General features: G+C 41.5%; 1 protein-coding gene and 1 long non-coding RNA gene across 2 annotated transcripts in view; one reads left to right on the forward strand and one right to left on the reverse strand.

The window, feature by feature from the left end:
* Window positions 1-22,067, forward strand: part of MCTP2 (multiple C2 and transmembrane domain containing 2) — a 179,318-nt gene that overhangs the window by 126,133 nt on the left and 31,118 nt on the right.
* The window catches only part of LOC117348183, a 153,140-nt gene continuing 143,434 nt past the window's right edge, over window positions 12,362-22,067 (reverse strand). Inside the window, exon 3 of the long non-coding RNA XR_004536922.1 lies at window positions 12,362-13,596. This is a non-coding gene — a long non-coding RNA (uncharacterized LOC117348183). The remainder of the gene's footprint in view (window positions 13,597-22,067) is intronic.

Below are 22,067 nucleotides of genomic sequence, written 5' to 3' on the forward strand. Positions count from 1 at the left end.
CTCGGTCTGTTTATCATAACCACAAAAGTAAAATAAAACAGTTTCTTGATCATATGTCTCTTTAGCTATAAATGACAATATTATTATCAAGACTTAGCCAAAAGGAAAGATTTATAAAGTTTTACCTCATGCAAAATTGTCATTTCTTTAATAAAACATTAACTATTTTTTCTGAGGCCTTCCAAGTACCTACAAATCCAAAATGTGGCCCTGCAAAGGGTTTGAGTTGGAGACCACTGGGCTAGATTGTAATTGTCGTGTTATGTGGGTTCACAATCAGAAGCGCACGAGACAAACGCGCACTGACATTTGAGCTCAAGACTTCAGCGCCCCACTCTAAAAGCTTATTTTAAAGGGCTCCGACGGGTGGTGTGGGGGAGAACCCCCCCCCACTTTACTTAATAGTGTTGGCTCTGCTGTTGGGGGTGGTTTTGGGGGGTTGTAACCCCCTCATTATACAGCAAAACTAACTTTTCCCCGAAAAAATAGGTAAAAAGTTAAGTTTTCTGTATAATGTGGGGGGGTTACACCCCCCACACGCCCCCAACACAACAGCACGAACAGTATTAAGTAAAGTGGGGGGGTTCCCCCCCCTACACCCCCCATAAGAGCCCTTTAAAATAAGCTTTTAGAGCGGCGCGCTGAAGTCTTGCGCTCAATTGTCCGCTCTCAAATGTTGGTGCACGTTTGTCTCACGCGGTTTTGTCCCGTCACCGTTACGTGTAGTGTCATCTTTGGTGTTCTAGAACAGTATATAAAATCTAATAAATAAATACAAATTCATTTCTTTATAGTGTGCACGTTTTTAAAAACAGCACGTGCTATTATGAAACAAAATGGAAAACAAACCCCACTAGGGAGCAAGATAAGACTTGATGGCCAGTGTTTTGGGGGCTGAAAGGTGTCATCGTGGAAAACCCCCTTTTTTCTCACTAAGGGACCTATTTAAGCGTATTCTCTATAGACCCGTATTAGTAAAGTCTCAGTGGTGTTCCAAACTGGATGAACAAATTTGAGCATGCACTCAATTTGCAAGAATAATAATAATAATAATAATACCAACATCTTTATTTGTAGACCCCAATAGTTCGCAGTTCAGTGCGGTCAGCAACAAGAGGGAAATTGTACAAATACAGCGATAATACAGCAAATTAGCATTGTCAGTTACGACTGTATTTCCCCATATATAGCCCGTGGCCCGTGGCCTATATATGGGTTTTGCATGCCGGCACAGTGGGTGCGGCTTGCAAAACTGGGGCAGCTATACAATTTTTTAAAAAATCATCGCCCCCTTACTTCCCTTGCAGGATGAACTGGAATCGCTGCTCCTCAAATTGGGGCCCGGCCCTGCGCTGCTTCCTGATATTTGGCACTTAATTGGCACCTCATAATTGGCTTTAATTAGGCACCTAACTCGAAAAGCACAATTCTACAAAAAGTAGGTGCCTAGTCCAGATGTTGTTCTAGAATCGACTGCGACCACGCTGCATTGGGATATCTAAAAGGAGGGAGCCCCTTCTAGATTTACCCTCTTATGGACTACATTCAGTAAATGGTGCCGAAAAAAACCGAGCTGTAACACTATTCTATAAATCGCACTCCAAATCAGGCACCGTCGGAGGCCTCCTTAAAAGCAGCCGCCGATTGTATGTCAACCATGCAATGGCGCCAGGTACAGAATTGTGTCTACGGCAAAGGAAGTCACCAGGTTTTTCCAGGCCTACACTTCCGGCGCCTATCTATGATATGAATCACACCTCCATAGGCCAGCCCATATGAGATCAACACATAAATTTTAGCACCGATGTTTTGGAGTTAGCCCCAGGAAATCAAAACATTTGAAGAATCTTAACCTGCTGCTAAAATTTGCCGAAGAGGACTGATTTTTTTTTTTTTTTCTTTCTTTCTTTGGAAACAGCCAAAAGAAATTAATGGTTTTATCCCACATGAGGTCCTGTTCTTCAGATGTGAAATAGTTAATGAGTAGTTCTGAAGTATGAAAAGTTCCAGGGAGAGAGAAAGAGGGAGGGAGAGGGAGAGAGAGAGAGAGAGAGAGGGAGGGAGGGAGAGAGAGAGTAAGTGTAAGTGTAAGTTTTCTGACTCCTTCAACTCCTCAACTTATCGACATAAGAAAAATAAAATCCTGTAGGTGGCACCACAATCTCAAAAATGATTTTAATGTCAACTTATGAGTTGTGTCAACTGAACTTTCTTTATTTTAACAGGAAACCTTTCTTTGATCACTGAGCTTAAACATGTCACGGAGATCTTGAAACCAAGGACAGTTTTCCAGATTCAGACCCATTGCTTGTCTCTGTCTTTCTTCTGCGTGCACAATGCATTTGAAATTTGTTAGCATTGTGGGAAAGACTGTTTTGATTTGGATGCAGAAAGAGCCAGTTTTGTAGGGATTGAGAATTGAACCAGAGCTGCGGTGTATTTTCATATGGCTCTCTATGGGGGTGGGGGGTCCTCTTATACAGCTGTGGTAGAAAGTGGCCTTAGCGTGCCCTTACATGGGTTTTTCCCATGTGCTAAGGCCACAGCTGGAAAATAGTTGATTTTCCACATTTCGAATAAATGACCAAGAGCCCATGTTACCATTAGCACACACTTGAAATAAGTGAAAAGCCAAAACTATTGAAGAATAGACCAATCTGAATTCGATACAAAGTTCTTCATAAGCCGCCAAGTATATTGGGAGATAAACACACAAAGTCCAAAACAAGGGAACAATAATTAGCTTTAAAGAAATTAATTTAAATTTTGTGCAAGGTCCTCAGTTAAACACAACTCAGTTTCTCAGGGCAAACCCCGTAAAGATGAGCTGTGAGCTCTATAAACCCATACGGGTTATTTAAGCATAGTACAAATCCGGACCTTTGTGCAAATGTGTTTTTAACTTAAAGTGCAAACGTACACACACAAAAAAAGTGCTATACTCTCTCCAATATAATAAAAATTGCTACAATCTATTCTTGATTTGGGGTTTAACTTCCCGCAGTGTTCTCCCCTCCGCATATACTTTTTTTCAACAATTGAGAACAAGCTTTAAATACAGAAAAGCTGAGTACTTATCTCGCAGTATAATAACAGGGAGTAATATATGAACACTCCTTAGTTCTTGCAAAGATGATTAGTGCTCAACACAGCTCCGTTTCAGAGGCAGCAAACCTCTTTCCTCGAGAGCAACGGCACTGAACTTCTCAAAAGTTGAAAGGGGAAGCGTGGGAGCACGGAAAGCTGAGATGCATCCCAAATGAAAATGGCGCTCTGGCGAGATAAGTACTCCGCTTTTCTATTTTTAAAGCTTGTTCTCCATTTTTGAAAACAAGTATATGCGGAGGGGAGAACACTAATTAGATTAACTTGTCTCTTCTTTGATATTTCTGGGCCGTAGACTGTAAAGTCACTAGACTCCCGCAACGTCAGAGAGAGAAGAGCCATCGGCTCAGTTGTGATGTGTGTATACTTGTGATGTACTTGTATTGCAAGACATTGCTTGTATATCAAGTTAAAATTTAAGAAAAATGTTTTGCTTGTCTTGCAATCCAAGGTTTTACTGAAGTGTTGGTTTTGTTTTGTTTTGGCCTGTCTATAGGAGATATTGAAGAGCTTAGAATGATTCTTAATAGACACTTTGCTTTATTTAGTACTTGAAGCAGTCCCAATAATGTGGGCTAGATTTAAGGTAATATGTCCTACTGTGAATTATCTGTATTTCTATAACTTTATTATGTTATGTAATAAATGAATAAACATAGAAACATAGAAATAGACGGCAGATAAGGGCCCACGGCCCATCTAGTCTGCCCACCTTAATGTCCCTTCCCTTACCTTTGCCCTGTGAATAGATCCCATGTGCCGATCCCATTTGGCCTTAAAATCAGGCACGCTGCTGGCCTCAATCACCTGTAGTGGAAGACTATTCCAGCGATCAACCACTACAGGTTGATAATCCAATTTGAAAAGGTAGGACTGCTAGCCGGTTCCGCGGTGGGCGCCGACTGTGAATATTCAGCAGAGATAACCAGTTAAGTCCCGCTGAAAATTCACAGTTAGCCGCGAACAGGCTATTTAACCAGTCAGTGGCCATTTCTGGCCAGTTCAATAGCTTTTGAATATTGGCCGGAGTATTTGTACAAATCTTTGCGTTTTCATTTTCACGTAGCTTAATTGATGGCGTGATACTCTATAAGTGGAGATGAAATTACTGTCGGTCTCTTAGGGAGCTGAAGATATACTCATAATTATAGACTGGAATTTAGAGCTGTAGTCGAAAGGTCTGGGGATTATTGTAAGGAGCAAGATTCCTTCTCTCATTACTATCTTCCCTTGGGGTCAATAGTTTTCCATTCGATCCAGAAGGGTTATCCTTTTTTTTATTTTTTCATGATCTATGTAATTCTTGTCAAATATATAAAATGAATAGCACCAGGTTTCTTGTGATTTTTCTTTGAAACCTATGTGAACACCAGCAGGGAAGAATAATATGAAGTGGAGCTGCGTGAATAATGTCTTAAACGACGATACCTATAAAAGTAGCACAAGAGATGAGATGTTCTTGCTCAAAAGCCTTAGGGAGGCCTTTATGTGTCTGAGGTCTGATGTATTGTCTGGGAGGTCGGGAGAGTGTTAATGCACTCTGCGAAGATTAGAGTCCCTCTCTAATTGCTCCAACCCTTCCTTAAAGGATTAAAACAGTCAGGAAAGGTAGATGCTCTTTGTCAGTTTTTGTCTTCTGACACGATTGAAGTTTATCAGTCTTTCCACGGAGACCAATAGATCAAATACCCCAAATTGTGTCACAGACATATAAACACAAAGTTAGGCCGAAGAGTAATGAGTGACATTATTAACAGCTTACTCCCTTTTCCTTCTAAAGCAGTGAATCTTAACCTTTTTTGAGTCACGGACCCCTTTAAGAATCTGATGAAAGTTATGGACCCCCTTCCTGAGAAATATTCACATAAACACAACTTTGCATGCAATGAATATAATGTACTTTATTTATCGAGATTTGATTGTCTCATAGATATATGACATACACAAAGCATTATTCAAATTTAAAGTAAACAATCTAAAAAACCACTCCTTTTTTATGCAAAAAGTAATGGCCACTCATAATTATGACATACAATCCTCTTGTGCAAATTAAAACAGATCTTCTTCTACCATTGCTATTACATCTGCTCTCTCGTTATCTGTGAGAAAAATCATCAATACCGGGCTGTATAGTGAATATAAATGTTAATTTTTATCCAACCCATCTCCATGGGCCCCCTAGGGGTCCACGGACCCCAGGTTAAGAATCCCTGTTCTAAAGGATATAAACAGAATGGAGTCAGCTCAGAGGGTGGCTACTAAAATGTACTTTGTTTTTATGTCTTTGACATAAAGTGTATGGGAACAGACCTAAAGAACTCAATATGTATACTTTAGAAGAAAGGTGGAGGAGGGGAGATATGATAGAGATGTTCAAATACCTCTGTGGCGTAATTGAACAGAAGGTGAGTCTCTTTCAACTGAAGGGAAGCTCTGGAATAAGGGTGCATAGGATGAAGGTGAAAGGGATGTAACCAGAGGAAATAACTTCACAGAAAGGGTGGTGAATTATTTGAATGCTTCCCCGTTGCAGGTAGTAGAGACAACACTAACTAAATTCAATAAAGCTTGGGACAAGTACATTGAATCTCTACGAGAGAGGAAAAGATAGTAGATGGTTTGAATGGGCCAATATTCAGACTGTGAGAATTAGCCAGGCTGACTCCCAAAGTCGATTTTGAGACCAGATATTCAATGCATATGAAAAGCACAACAAATGTTGCTTCAATAACTTTTCGAAAGAGGCCATATCCTGTTGCTTCTTAATCTCCAAAGGCACTTGGTTCCACTCACAAGGACTAGCTACAAAAAAGGCCCTTTTTCTCATCTGCTCATATCACAAGTGGAGTCTTTTTTAATAATTAGGATTTTCAAAAAAATATTTGATAAAAAAGAGATACAAAGAAAAAGCCAACAAGTCATTGCATAACCCACTGCAAATAATCCAGAAGCAATATGGCTTCCAACCCACATTATGGGGAGAGAGTTATATACCTTATTTTTCGCTCTATAAGATGCACCTGACCATAAGACGTACCCACCTGTAGAGGAGGAAAAAACCAAGAAAAAAAAATCTTAACCAAACCCACCGCCCTGCCCTGTACCCTGTCCCCCCTCTGCTGGTCTAGTGGTAATCCAGCACATGGCAGGCTCCCCCGGTACCTTTTCTCCCCCAATAGGCAGCCCCCATTACCTTTTTTAAAATCATGATCCAGCACTGTATCGGCAGGAGCTTTCTGCGCTCCTGCCCCTCCCTCGCTGGACAGCTGTCCTCTCTTGCGGCAGAGCGGTGCACAAGGCAGGCGTGAGATTTTCTCGCTCCTGCCTGGTCCTGCGCCGCTCTCTGAATGGCTGCTGTCAGTTCTCGTGAGTTGCGAGAACTGACGGCAGCCATTCAGGGAGTGGCGCAGGACCAGGCAGGAGCACTCTACCGCAAGACATGGAGGCAGCCATCCAGCGAGGAAGGAGAAGGAGCATGGAAAGCTCCTGCCAATACAGCGCTGGACCAAGATGTAAAAAAAGGTACTCAGTTGAGGAGAGGGGTGTATCTTCGCTTCATAAGACACACCTACATTTCCACTCACTTTTTTGGGGGGGGAAAATGCATCTTATGGAGTGAAAAATATGGTAATCATTAGAAATAAATAATGTAATTTAAAAACAAAGTAACTACCTGCCTAATAATCTCCCCTCTAAACCAGTGTCCCACAAACGTTTTGAAGCTGCAGAATACTAAACTCAGGGAAATGTGCAGACGTCAAAACGATGACATCACAAGCATATGTGACATCATTACAGAAGGGGCCCTGAATCTATTACTATGGCAGAGGGAGGGTGCTGGAGGAGAGGTGCAGCGAGCAGGAGCGGAACCGTCGAGGAGAAGAGGCGCTAACGTCGGCTGACTGCCTACAGGATGTGCCTCTCGCCACAAGAGGCACTTCCTCTAAGCAGTCAGCTGATGCCTCCCCTCCTTGCTGGCATCTCATGGTGCACCCGGAATCTGGCCACAGCACACTAGGTTGCGATACAGTGCTCTAAACTCAATTTCACCGTCCCTGTGAGTTTTGTCGCTGTCGCTGTCCCATTCCTGTATGCTCTGCTTTAACCGCACAAGCCTCAAATACTTATCATTTTTAAAGTATTTGTGGCTTGTGCAGATGAGGACGGAGCTTGCAAGAATGGGGCAGGGACAGGAAGAGAACTTGCAGGGATGGGATGGAAAACGGAGTTGTCCCCGTGTCATTCTCTACTCTAAACCGAACCATACAGTGCTACCAAGGATTGTAATACGCTTTTTTAAAATGCCTGATGCTTTTTTTTTTACCAAGCAAAACATTTTCAACTGGACAGGATCCAGTAGAATACAATGGTGTCTTTGATAGCAAATAACGTATTTACAAAAGAACTTCAACGAAAGTGTTCTACTGACAGTCAATACCCAACGCTTCAACATAGGAAGGTCTTCCTCCTACATGTGCCCTCAGAACAGGCTATACTTTTTATTTTTTTAAAGAAAGACTTCAACACCTATAATTTATCTTGCTCAGCCATAAAGGAAACAAGGAGGGTAGCTTGATTTGAAATAATATCCTGGGAATCTTCCAGAGAAGTTGAAAGATACAAACTAGTAGAAAGAACCAATTTATCAAAATGTCTTTTACTTCCTGCATATTTAGAGTCATAACACTGAGATCTTAAAATACCATTTGCACAAGAAATTTCTAATAATTATTTAAATATTCCTTAGGTGATATTGCTGGTGGCAGCAAGTGAGTCTGAGGAACATTTCAAGAGCTGCAAAAATTCTCTTTGTCCACAGAAAGATCATGGTCTACTTTTAGATGGACTTCTTCCATCGAAACACATTTTTTTTTTTAGAGTCTCTAATTTAAAATGAATACTCAAAACTATCTTTTATCCCAGTACTGAGTGTTAACACTTGAGGCTTCAAGGTCTTAAATTACTTCACATTATGTCTCATAAAATCAGAAGGCTAATCCAATCCTCGGTCCTAGTTTCCACTTGCTACATATCTCTGAAAGAGATCTCATCCTCAGTCTATAGTCCAAGGGCATCGTTAGGTGAAGCTATCCTTTTAAGAAAAGGTAGAAAACCAGAAGTCCAAAAATCCAATGATTCTACCTGCTCACCCCATTGCCCTCGGTAGGAGTAGAAGAGGGAATAACACCTTCTTCCAGGGAGAGAAGTAACTAAGTCACTTTGGTATGAGTGACACTGTTTAAAAGGAATTTGTGTCAGCAATTTTTGAAAAACACATGTCCGAGACTACACAGTTCAGTTTTCCTACCTTTTCTCCCCCTGGACTCTCCTTAAGGGTTGAGGTTAGTTAAAGCTATTAGTTAAAAGGTAAATCTCATTGTGGTATTGCCAATATAAAACTGATATCTTGTGTCTAAAATATATAACACTAATACCACCGCAACTCTACCCAAAGGAATATCATCTCTAGAGCAGTCCAGATTACGTATGTATTTTTATCTTTATATTAGCGGGTGCTGAAAACTTCTCAGCCCAATTGAGAAGAGCATGACGTGGATATGGTTCAATCAATGATCTGAAACAATGTCAAAAACACAAAATTTTGTTTCTGCAAATTGGCAATTAATAAAATAAGATAACACTCTTTTCAGCTACAGTGGCAAAATAACTTCAACACCCCCTCGTATACTATAAAGTGGACAATTTTATAAAACTCATTTCTGCAGGAGAGACACTGTGAAATGGCTTTGGAAATGTTCTATTCATCCAACTGCTTACTACCTTAGTTTATTTTCTATATACGGTGGTAACCAAAAAAAATCTGTGGAGTGACGATGTTCCTAAATGGACTTTATTTGAAAGTGTCAAAGTTCCAAAGGTCCACTGAAATCATCCACATAAAATAATTCCATCCACATAAAAATAAATCATCCACATAAAGGCCTTAAAGGACCTAGTCCGCTAGGAATACAGGACCCAACACGGCCTTTCTATTGCAAATGCAAGCAGTGTCTCACTTCCGGCTCACCACACAATTGTTTCCCACGTACTCACCTTTATAGGACCCCCAGTTTTGAAGAAGACTTTTGTCGAAACGCAGACCGTGTTGGGTCCTGTATCCCTAGCGGACTAGGTTCTTTAAGGTTCTTATGTGGATGATTTATTTTTATGTGGATGGAATTTTTATGTTTTTGGGTTTTCTCTGGATTTTCTTCTTTGTGGATATTTTGGGGTCAATTCCTTTTGTTTTTTGCTATATACAGTGGTACCTCGGAATTCGAACGCCCCAGAACTCGAATGACTTGGAATCCAAACTTTTTTTTCTAGTTAATTTTGTCTTGGAATCCGAACGCCCTGCACATTGTATGTGTGTGTTTCTGCCCCAGAATCTGAATGCTGCTTTGGAATATTTGTTCATATTTTACCTTAAAATCCAGTGTATTTCCTGTTAAAATTTGAGTTTGTGGGACCCAGGAATGGATTAATCCAGTTTCTATTATTTTCAATGGGAAAAATTGTCTTGGAACTCGAACGCTTTGGAACTCGAACGGGGTTCTGGAACGGATTAAGTTTGGATTCCAAGGTATCACTGTATATGGAAAGCTGTTTAGAGGTATAGACATTATCATGTGCTGACATTAAAACATTTTTGTTTACTGCGATCGCCATCTCAAAAGGGGTGACCTCCCTTCCGCTCCCCGCTATTCTAGTCTACCCCCCCTTCCCATCCCCTCCCCGCTTCCTCCCTATTGATTGGCCTTCCCCTTCCCCCTTCTCTCCCCCCCTCCCCCCCAACTCCTTTCCACACAGGATTCTGCAAATCTCTCTCATGCATATTCATTAGGGCTATCTGAAAACCCGACTGGCTAGTGGTCCTCCAGGACAGGGTTGGGGACCATCGATCTAGTCCATGAGGGAGGGGGGTCGAGGCAGTTGTGTACAGTTGCTGCTGCTGCTGTCACTGCCATCTAGATCAGTGGTCCCCAACCCTGTCCTGGAGGCCCACTAGGCCAATCAGGTTTTCAGTCTAGCCCTAATGAATATGCACGGAGCAGATTTGCATGCCTGTCACTTCCATTCTATGCAAATCTCTCTCATGCATATTCATTAGGGCTATCCGAAAACCCGACTGGCTAGTGGGCCTCCAGGACAGGGTTGGGGACCATTGATCTAGTCCATGGGGGAGGGGGGACAAGGCAGTTGTGTACAGTTGTTGCTGCTGCTGCTGCTGTCACTGCCATCTAGATCAGTGGTCCCCAACCCTGTCCTGGAGGACCACTAGGCCAATCAGGTTTTCAGTCTAGCCCTAATGAATATGCACGGAGCAGATTTGCATGCCTGCACTTCCATTCTATGCAAATCTCTCTCATGCATATTCATTAGGGCTAGCCTGAAAAGCCGATTGGCCTGGTGGTCCTCCAGGACAGGGTTGGGAACCACTGCTCTAGACCAGTGTTTTTCAACTAGTGTGCCGCGAGATGTTGCCTGGTGTGCCGTACGGTCAGGGCCGCCATCAGGGCAGTACCACCAGTCTAGGGAGAGGGGCGGTCCGCCCCACGTGGACAGGAGAGAGCTGGACGGAGGACCCGCGGAGTTCAATACATCTCGAGCCGCGAGGCTCGTCTTCTGTTCCTGCCTGCCCTGCAGCTAACATATAGCCGATCGCAAGCGTTCCCCGATGTCAGCGCTGACGTCGGAGGGAGGGCTTAAGCAAAGCCTGCCCTCCGACGTCAGCGCTGACGTCGGAGAATACTTCCGTTCGGCTATTTGTGCGCGGCAGGTCAGGCAGGAAGCAGAAGACAAGCCTCGCGGCTTGAGCTTCGTTTTGCTGAGAAAGTTGCAAAGATGGGCTGGGAGGCAAACACGGAACACAAAAGGGGGGAGGGAGTGCGTTTTGGACACAAGGCATGAACTTGGGAGAGAGGAAGGGAGGGAAAGAGATGCTGAGGTGGGGGAGGGAATGCGTTTTTGGACACAGAAGAAATGGACTTGGGAGAGAGGAAGGGAGGGAAAGAGATGCTGAGGTGGGGGAGGGAATGGGTATTTGGACACAGAAGAAATGGACTTGGGAGAGAGGAAGGGAGGGAAAGAGATGCTGAGGTGGGGGAGGGAATGGGTTTTTGGACACAGAAGGCATGGACTTGGGAGAGAGGAAGGGAGGGAAAGAGATGCTGAGGTGGGGGAGGGAATGCGTTTTTGGACACAGAAGAAATGGACTTGGGAGAGAGGAAGGGAGGGAAAGAGATGCTGAGGTGGGGGAGGGAATGGTTGTTTGGACACAGAAGGCATGGACTTGGGAGAGAGGAAGGGAGGGAAAGAGATGCTGAGGTGGGGGAGGGAATGAGTGTTTGGACACAGAAGGCATGGACTTTGGAGAGAGGAAGGGAGGGAAAGAGATGGTTGTGTACACGGGGAATAGAAGAAAGAATTTTTGGTCATAGGGAGGGAGTGAGGTACAGATAGTGGCATACCAGGGTGGGGGGGGGGGCGGTCTGCCCCACCCCGGGTTTACGTCCCAAGGGGGTGCACAGCTGGCCACCCTCCAGTGTTGTCTCTAGGCCGGCAAACTGCGGCTCTTTAGCCACTTGAGTGCCACCGCCGCCATCGGGAACAGGCCGGCGCCAAGTTCTCCCTGCTTTTCCCTGTGGGGCTGGCCAACTCTTGCCACTTGCGTCAATTCTGACGTCGGAGAGGACGTTCTGGGCCAGCCAATCGCTGCCTGGCTGGCCTAGAACGTCCTCTCCGACGTTAGAATTGACGACGGGTGGCGAGAGTTGGTCGGCCCTGCGGGGAAGAGAAGCAGGGAGAACTCGGTGCCGACCTGTTCCCGATGGCGGCAGTGGCAGCCTATTCCCCAGTGGTGGTGGCAGCATTATAAAATACTTTCTTTGTGTTTATTTGATTCCTATATAGTCAATATAGGCACAGTTAAATTTTTTAACTTTTTCTAATGGTGGTGTGCCTCGTGATTTTTTTCATGAAACAAGTGTGCCTTTGCCCAAAAAAGGTTGAAAAACACTGCTCTAGACAACTGAGCACCAATCTTAACTTTCAAAAATATTCTGTATTTATACAGTAGGTAAGACTTAAAACCAGTGATGTGAAAACCCGGTCCTGGAGGCAACCCCAGCCTGCCAGGTTTTCAGGATATTCACAATGAATAGTCTTGAGAGAGATTTGCATGCGCTGCCTCCACTGCATGCAAAATTATCTCATGAATATTCATTGAGGATATCCTGAAAACCTGACTGGGTGGGGTGCCTCCAGGACCAGGTTTAGGAATCACTGACCTAAACCAAGATTTACCATGTTTTCATAGGATCTGTAAAAAAAAATAGGGTTTCCATATCCAGTGTAAAATGATGAACAGTAAACCCACTCTTTTATACAACTGTGATAGCAGATTTTAGCGCAGGCCGGTGTGCTGAATGCTCCGAGTATTGCAGTTTTGTAAAAAAAAAGGGGGGGCCCACTGTTGCAATAATTAGCCAATATCAAGAGACAGTAGCGAGGTTATTGCAAGCCTAAAGATTTTGGTTGCAGGCACCTAATGTTCACACGTTTCAGCTGTCTGCATTTTTTTTTTATTACCTAAGAAGGAATTGCTGTGATAACGTGGCTTTAATTGAATTTCAGGGCAAACAGGTGGTGATGGTTTAGGCATCCCCTGGTTTCACTGCCAGTCCTAATTTGAGGCCGCACATAAAATGACTTTATTAAAATAAACAATCACCCAGTGTTAGATTTACCTGAACAGCTGCTTTAAATCGTAGAATTTTTTTTTATGATGGAGGCAAGGAGAGAGGCGATTGATAAGAACAGAACCCAGTGCCTTTTTGTGTGAATGAAATGCTTTACTGCTTGGGATCTAGCTAGGTACTTGGGACCTGAATTGGCCACCGTGAGAACAGGCTACTGGGCTTGATGGACCATTGGTCTGACCCAGGAAAGCTATTCTTTTGTTCTTAATGAGTAAAAACATGCAAGCACATGAAAACACATATATGTATATATGGCAAAGCACTGAGATATATATATATAGACACACAAGTTTGTACTGAAGCACATCTCAACAAGACCAACTGCAAGCTCCAGATTTAAAGCATCTGTTGACAATGTATGGTCATACAGGAGTTATCCATCCCATTTATGGTTGAATCCTCGAGGTGTCAAACAGTCTAACTAAAAGATCCAACGAAGATCTTTTCTTAGAATTATGGCATTCACATCTCCACCTCTGAGCGACGTCCTGACAATTTGTAGGACCACAAATTTTAAATCCGTGGATGTATGTTGTGTCTGAAGGCACATCGCGATTCTGATGACATAAACGGGATTTGTGTTCAATGAGTCTTGATTTCAGGGTACTTGTAGTTTCGCCCACATACACTAAGCCAGAGGGGCACCAGAGCACATAAATCACTCGGGCTGTCACACAATTGGAATGATGTCTCAAAGTGATGAATCTAGCATTCAACTGAAGAGATTGGCCTGAAAAAGAGCATAAGCACATACAACATTGACCGTTTAAGGCCCATTTTTTCTTCATATATCTTTAGAGAAAGAGGGATGACAACTATGACTTTCTCCCCTGCCCCACTGCAAAGCAAGCAAGAGCACACACAATCGTACAGGTGTGATTTTGGATGATACCGTAGTTGCTTGGTATTGAAATTGCTAGATGTTTGACTTAGGCAGAAGATTATTATTCATAAGCGAGATTTGCATGTGTGGCAAAGTGGTTAAAGCTACAGCCTCAGCACGCTAAGGTTGTAGATTCAAACTCATGCTGCACCCATGTACCTTGGGCAAGTCACCTAATCCTCCCATTGCCCCAGCTACATTAGATAGATTGTGAGCCCACCGGGACAAACAGGAAAAAATGCTCAAGTACCTGAATAAATTCATGTAAACAGTTCTGAGCTCCCCTGGGAGAATGGTATAGAAAATACAGCTGACCCACTTCCCTCCTTCCCTCTCTTGCCCTTTCTTCCCATTTCTCCCACATCCCTTAAGTTAACTCAACTTGTACGTCAACTCAATTTGTACTCCACTAATCTTCTGTAAACCGCATAGAACTTAACGGTATTGCGGTATATAAACTGTTGTTATTATTATTATTATTATTAATAATAAAATTGAATAAATAACAAGAAAAAAATTTCAGCCTCTGATTGGTGTTGCGACATCATAATGCCTCATTCCACCAATAAGAGCCAACCTCATCAGTGATGTCACAATGGCTGGATTGTCCTATACTTGGCTCACTTTTACTACATTTTGATTTCTAGAATGGCGCAGTGGTTCAAAGCTACAGCCTCAGCACTCTGGGGTTGTGGATTCAAAACTTTGCAGCTCCTTGTGACCCTGGGCAAGTCACTCAATTCCCCCTTTGCAGAAGATAAATATCCCTCCCCTACCATCCAACAATTTAATCAAGAAATAAACCAAAAAGATATCCCCCCCACCCACCCACCCCGTCCTGGATATGTATAAAAATAAACTAAAAATTTTAAACAAAGACAACTATGTCGAATTAACAAAGGACGTCAACGGTCCCCAAACCAATTTAAATAATTTGCTATTCCCTAATATATCTGCATTCATCTTTTCGTATTTGTAACCTAAACATAAATTGGCCCACCAAAACGGAAAGTTGAGGCGATCGCAATTTTTCCAATTGCGGGTTATCATTTGCATAGCGATCCCTGTCATAATTAAGAAAAGCCTACCCTTGTAGCGATCCATGGGAGGCTCGATATGCAACAATGTTCCACATATAATTGCCTCATACGTCAAAGGGATTGTTGATTCCAGTATGAGGTTAATCTGTCCCCATATTGACTTCCAGAAGCTGAGTATCAAAGGACAATAGAACAGATGATCCAATGTCCCTATGTCAAGATGACGGTGGCCAGCATCTATTAGATTTGCTGCAGTTTTACAGATCTATTCATGAGTCCTTTTACTAAGCAGCGTTTTAAAGGTGGCCTGCGCTCTCCCCAGCACGCGTCATTACTGCGTGCCGAGGTCATTTTTAGCGCAGCAGTAAAATGGTCCCCATTTCCCAGTGTAATGTGATAATTGGAATGCGATAATTATGGGTGGAAAGTGGAGGTGACTAATGTTATGGAAGCCTGAAATAGGTAAACATTTTATCAAACGCGTGCTCCTTTAATAAGATGTTTAGAGATAATTTTCAAATATATTGTCTACAGCAGTGTTCTTCAACCTTTTTACACCCGTGGACCGGCAGAAATAAAAGAATTATTTTGTGGACCGGCAAACTATTAAGACTGAAATTTAAAAAACCCATTTTCGCCCCGTCTTCGCGAGCTCGGTCCCCGCAAACCATCTGATCCCATCCGCACAAGCCGCAGTTATGATTTTATATTGAACGTATTTTATTAAAGTATAAAAAGAAACAATATTCTGAACAATTGTGATTTTATAAATACAAATATACGGACCAACAAAACCCCTCTCTCCCCCTCCCCTTCACATATATCCCCTCTACTATCAAGAAAACTGAACAAGCCAAGTTATTATGGAATGCTACACAGAAATATCATGTTAACAGAATACTGCAGTCTCCAGTTATGTCTCTAGCAGGATATATATTTCAAATCTGATATATTCTAATGACAAAATATAAATAAAATTATTTTTTTCTACCTTTTGTTGTCTCTGGTTTCTGCTTTCATCTTCTTTTCACTCTTTTCCTTCCAGGGTCTGCCCTGTCTCTTCAATCCAGCATCTGCGCGTTCCATCCACTGTCTGCCCTCTCCCCCTTCCATATGTATCTGACTTCTTTCTATGTCCCTCTTCCCTGCCAATCCAGCCTGTGCCTCCTCTCTCCTTTTTACATCATTCATTCCAGCTTCACTGCTTTCTTCATTTTTATCTCTTACACCAGATCTAGCATCTTTATCCCTCTCATTTCTCTGCTGACCCCCTTTCCAGCATCAATCTCTCTCTACTTTCTCATTCCTCTCTTTCCCCTTTCCCTCATCTGATCTCTCCATTCCACCCTGACCCCCTTCCCCTCCTGTAATCTCCCTGCCAGCTGTTTCCTTCCTTTTTTCCTTCTCCCTTCCCTTCCCTTCTTCCCCTATTCAACAGTAACTCTCTTCCCATCCCCTTTCCTCCTCCCCTGTCAGCAGCAACTCTCCTTCTACCTCCTTCCAGGTCCAGTAGCAGCTCTCCCTTTATCCAGCAGCTTCCCAGCCCCAACAGTGGCTTCCTACCCTTCCAGAAGCTCTCAGTACTTGCCTGCAGCAGTGATTTACTTAGGCAGCCTTGGGTCAGTTGCCGCCTCTGAGGAAATAGGAAGTTGCCGGTGAATCACTGCCCTGGCAAGTAGGAGAGCTGCTGGGAGGGGAGACAGCCACTGTCAAATGCTCCCCAGGATCTTGCTCGCACACGCTGACCATCTCCCTTGTACCTGCAGCTCTCTCCCTTCCACTTGCACCTTCCCCGCGGCCCTCTTTAGCAATTCGGCAGGGGCGGTGATCAAGACAGGTTGCCGACATCGGGACCTTCACTCTCTGAGTCCCGCCTATTTTGTTTCAACTTCCTGTTTCCGAACAAGCGAGATTCACAGAGAGAAAGCCCCGACGTCGGCAGCCTGTCTTGATCGCCTGAGGCTGGGAGGAACAGCAGTCGGCAGGAACCGCAGTCAGCAGGAAATTTAACCTCCGACTCGATCTCGCCGGCCCTGCACAGACCAGCAGAAATTTTCTGCAGACCAGTGGTTGAAGAACAGTGATCTAGAGAGGGCATAGGATGAAGTTAATACAATACAATAAATCAATTTCTAGACTGCATAACTAGGCAGTTCATTGCGGTTTACAAAAGATTAGTAATACGTACAGGATGAAATAGTTAAAGAATTAGTTGCCTATTAATTTTTTGAGAAGATGAGTTTTCAACTGGTTTCCAAATTGAAGATAAGAGTAAGAGGTTAGAACAGATTCTTAAAGGCTCTGGAGTAATCTAAGGAAATACTTTTTTACAGAAAGGGTAGTAGATGCGTGGAACACTCTCCCGGAAGAGGTGGTAGAGACAGAGACTGTATCTGAATTCAAGAGGGCCTGGGATAGGCACATGGATCTCTCAGATAGAGAAAGAGATAATGTTACTGGGGATGGGCAAACTGGATGGGCCATTTGGCCTTTATCTGCCATCTTGTTTCTATACTAAGATTAAAAGTGAAAATAGTTAAGAAAACAATATGTGAATTTGGAAAAAGAAATTAAGAATTTGGAATTAAAATTGGTTAATGGTTAATGGGAACAGGAGACATTTCAAATATTGTTAAAAAAAATGTGAATATAATGAAATTTCCTCTGGGTTAGTAAGGAAAGATATTTTTGCTCAGCAGGTGGTGTATTATGGTAGTGCAAATAAGGCTGGAAGACTATTGGCAAATTATTTAAAAGCAAAGAAAAGGAAGGAGAAAATAAGCATAATTAAAGATGAGTTAGGAAATTCTCATTCTCAAATTGGAAATATATTAAAACAATTTTTAAAATATTATAAGTCATTGTATTCTTCGGAGTCTTATTTAAATAAAGAGAAAGATGGGATGGATTTTTTGAGTTTAGTTGAAGGTCCTAAGATTCCTGATCATATAAAAAGAAGTTTAGATAAACCTATATCATTAAAAGAGTTACAAATGGCATTGAAATCTCTTAGAGTTGGGACCGCTCCAGGTGGAGATGGATTTACAGTAGAGTTTTATAAAGAATTTCAAATTTCCCTATTACCGTATTTATTAAAATTATATCAGGATCAACTGAATAAAGGTTGTATATCAGGCACTATGGCAGAATCTTTAACTATTGTTTTGCCAAAGCCAAATAAAGATCCAACATTGGTTTCAAACTACAGGCCTATATCTTTAATAAATGTAGATGGTAAATTATTAGCTAAGATTTTAGCATTAAGATTGGCTAAAGCTCTTCCGCATATAATAGGAATGAATCAAACTGGATTTGTTGCTCAAAGACACTCTTCTAATAATACTAGACTGGCATTTCAGATGTATTATTTAACAAAACAAATTAATGATCCGGCTTTTTCGGTTTCACTAGATGCTGAGAAGGCTTTTGATCGTGTAGAATGTAGTTTCATGTATCAAGCTATGGAATGGTTTGGTATTGGATCCGGATTTATACAAATGATACAAGCATTGTACAGCTCCCCAACTGCTCGCTTATATATAAATAATAATTTTTCGGATGCTTTTAAGTTGCAGAGGGGAGTTAGACAAGGTTGTCCATTATCTCCTTTGCTCTTTGATATAGTTCTTGAACCCTTATTATTAGCTATTTGACAGGCAAAGGACATACAGGGTATTCCATGTGCTGGAGTGGAATATAAAGTATCTGCTTATGCAGATGACATCTTGCTTCATTTGAGGAATCCGGAAACAACAATCCCATGTCTACTGAAGGTCATAGATACATTTGGAAAATTCTCAGGATACAAAATAAATTGGACTAAATCAGAGATTTTACCTTTAAATGTGCATTGTACAAAAGGTATACTTGATTCTTTCCCTTTTATGTGGAAAGAGGATGGAATAAAGTACTTAGGTATTTGGCTGAATAAAACACTTGAAGAGACAATGAGAATAAATGAAAAATTTTTATTACAAAAAGTTACAGAGTTGTGTGAGCAATGGAATCCTTTACATTTGTCCTGGTGGGGAAGAGTACAAACTATTAAAATGATGATTTTGCCTGTAGTTTGCTATCAATTGGGAATGATACCAGTGTTTTTTCAGGGGTCTTTCTATAAAAAATTAAATAGTATTCTGGTTAAATTTATTTGGCTGGGTAAAATTGCAAGAGTGGCTTTAGTGTCTTTGCAAAGACCAATTGAGGAGGGTGGGGTAAATTTTCCCAATTTTTATAGGTATCATCAGGCCTATATCATGCGCCAAGGTATGTATTGGGTCCTCCCAGAGCTTTTGGAACAATTACCAGAGTGGTTAAGGGTGGAGAGATCACTTATCTTTCCACTTAGGCTTGATCTTTTGCTTGGTATAAAAGTGCCTAGAATACGTAAGGACAATAGAGTATTAATGGATACTTGGAAAACATTAAGGTTTGTAGACAAATTAACTACTGATTCTATTTTAAAATCGAAACAGACTATTTGGGTAAACTCCAAGATACAAATAGGCGGGTTTAAGGTTGTCTGGAAAGATTGGATTAAAGCAGGTATAAGATCATTAACGGAAGTAATTGATAATGGTAAGATGCTTGAATTTTCACAATTGCAACATAAATATGGTCTGAATAAAAAACAAAGTTATAAGTGGTTGCAATTGAAGCAGGCTATTCAGGTGGGGTTCCCTGAATGGAAATCTTTACATGATCATTATAGCTTAGAATTCCTATGTTTCCAGGCAGATTTTCTGGGACACCAGGTCGCAAAGTGGTATAAAATGATATCTAATTATTTGAATAAGAAGCCTAAAAATGGATTAAGAGATATTTGGAGCATTGAGATTAAGCATCAGATTAATGCATCTCAATGGCCACGTATTTGGTCTTGGAGAATTAAAGGTACGATGTTGGCATCTATTAGGCAAACATAATAATAATAATAATAACTTTATTTTTCTATACCGCCATAGTCAGGTGACTTCTAGGCGGTTCACACTGTAAGAAGGCTGGACATTCAGCGAATAACAAGGTCACAATACAATACAATAAGTCAACAAACAATACAAGACAAAACAATACAATACAATACAATACAATGAGTGTATACAACACAGTACAGTATAATACAACGAGTCTAAATATAATATAATACAATACAATAAGTCTGAAGACAACACCATACATAAGTCTAATACAGTGTCGTACAATGAGTCTAAATATAATACAATTGTGAAGAGGGGAAAGTTACAGATTGGGGTTCAATGGGTAAAGAGTAACTGAGTATTTCTTTAGAACTTCCATTTGAATGGTTCTTTTTGTTGCATAGAGCATTCTGGACCCCTACTAGATTACAAAAATTAGATTGCTCTAAGTCTAATAGATGCTGGCAGTGTAAAATTGAAGTTGGAACTCTAGACCATCTTTTATTTTATTGTCCATGTATTCAGGCATTTTGGATATCAATATGGGATCAAGTTAATATGTTGATGGAGAGTCATGTGGCTTTATCCTATGACACAGTGATTTTTGGAATGTGTATGAGGGCCAAATGCCAAATATCTGCAGCAAACAATAAATTATTGTTGATTCTTACGGGAGTGGGAATTCAACAGATAACTAATTGTAATTTTTGGTGGAACTCAGTTTGTCATATGTATAAGATGGAAAGATTTCTTGCGATACAGAGGGGGTATTTTAAAAGATTTCAAGAGGTGTGGAGGCCATTAATTGAATATTATAACGAGTAAAGTTTATTATTTTTCCTTAGGGGATAATATATAGAAATGGGATGGGATGGGAGGGATAGGGAGGGAAAAATATTGGAAAGATGTTGTTATGAAAAATAAGGAGATATATGTAATAGGATGGGATATTTATTGTTGTGCATTACTGGGTATAATAAAATGTTTAAAGTGTTTGAGGAAGAAGGATGGGGGGAGGGACAGATTTCATGTCAGATTAATTGTATTATCAAAAAGGGATGTAAGGAATATTTTATTGATATGGAAAAGGGTGGGAGGTGGGGAGGGGAATAAAAACATGTATAATAATATTGTTTAAGAATGCCAAGTGTGTTATGTAAATTAATTGTAATAATACTGTACACTTGTTGAAAGAAATAAAAAGGAATAAAGATTTAAAAAAAAAAAAAAAAAAAAGTGAAAATACCTAATCAATGTAAAAGCCAGAAAAAAATGATTTAAAATTGTGGGGGGGGAAATAATTATACAGCCATGAACCAGACCAGTTTTTTCAGTTTGCTTCACACATTTCTGTTCATAAAAGTTTTAAGCTTGTGTCAGTCGATTTTGATATATGATAAAGAATACGCACTTAGCTTTCTTTCAACTGTTATAGTTGTGAATTGTGAATGATATGGGATGGTGTCTATGAAAGCTGTGCTTAAAGACACATTTTTGCAATTTTTTTTGAAGGCTTCAATAGAGTGATATAGTTAAAGTGGAGGTTTTTTTTATGTTTTAACCACTGACTGGAGAAGCTCCTTTATATAAAATATATTCAATCTCATGAACTTGGGACTTGTTGGAGGTCTTTTTTCTCCACTATACTTCCCCCTCTGTATTTGCAGGGGTTTGGGGCAGAGCCGGCCTGCAAATAAGAAAAAACCACGAATAATATTTGGGCCAGTTCTGCCCCTAACCCCTGCTTCCCCTGGCTATTTTAAGCCCTGAAAGTCCCCCCTTAAGCCTTACCCGGTAGTCTAGCGGGTTTTCAGGCGAGAGCGATCTTCCCACGCTGCCTTGAGCTCCCATCATCTCTCGAGCCATGTCCTGTGAGCAATCTGCACGGGGCAGGAGCGTGGGAAGATCGCTCTCAACAGAAAACCCGCTAGACCACCAGGTAAGGCTTAACGGGGGGCTTTCAGGGCTTAAAATAGCCCAAAAAATGAAAGGGTTTTTTTTCGTTTAAAACTGCGAATAAGCAAATCCATAGATACAGAATTCGCGAATACGGAGGGGGAAGCGTATTTGTAACTAGTGTAGTCTCATACATAGTAGATGACGGCAGATAAAGACCCGAATGGTCCATCCAGTCTGCCCAACCTGATTCAATTGAAAAATTTATTTTTTTTCTTCTTAGCTATTTCTGGGCGAGAATCCAAAGCTTTACCCGGTACTGTGCTTGGGTTCCAACTGCCAAAATCTCTGTTAAGACTTACTCCAGCCCATCTACACCCTCCCAGCCATTGAAGCCCTCCCCTGCCCATCCTCCTCCAAACGGCCATGCACAGACACAGACCGTACAAGTCTGCCCAGTAACTGG

Source organism: Geotrypetes seraphini, chromosome 14 (genome assembly GCF_902459505.1).
Source record: "Geotrypetes seraphini chromosome 14, aGeoSer1.1, whole genome shotgun sequence".
NCBI lineage: Eukaryota > Metazoa > Chordata > Amphibia > Gymnophiona > Dermophiidae > Geotrypetes > Geotrypetes seraphini.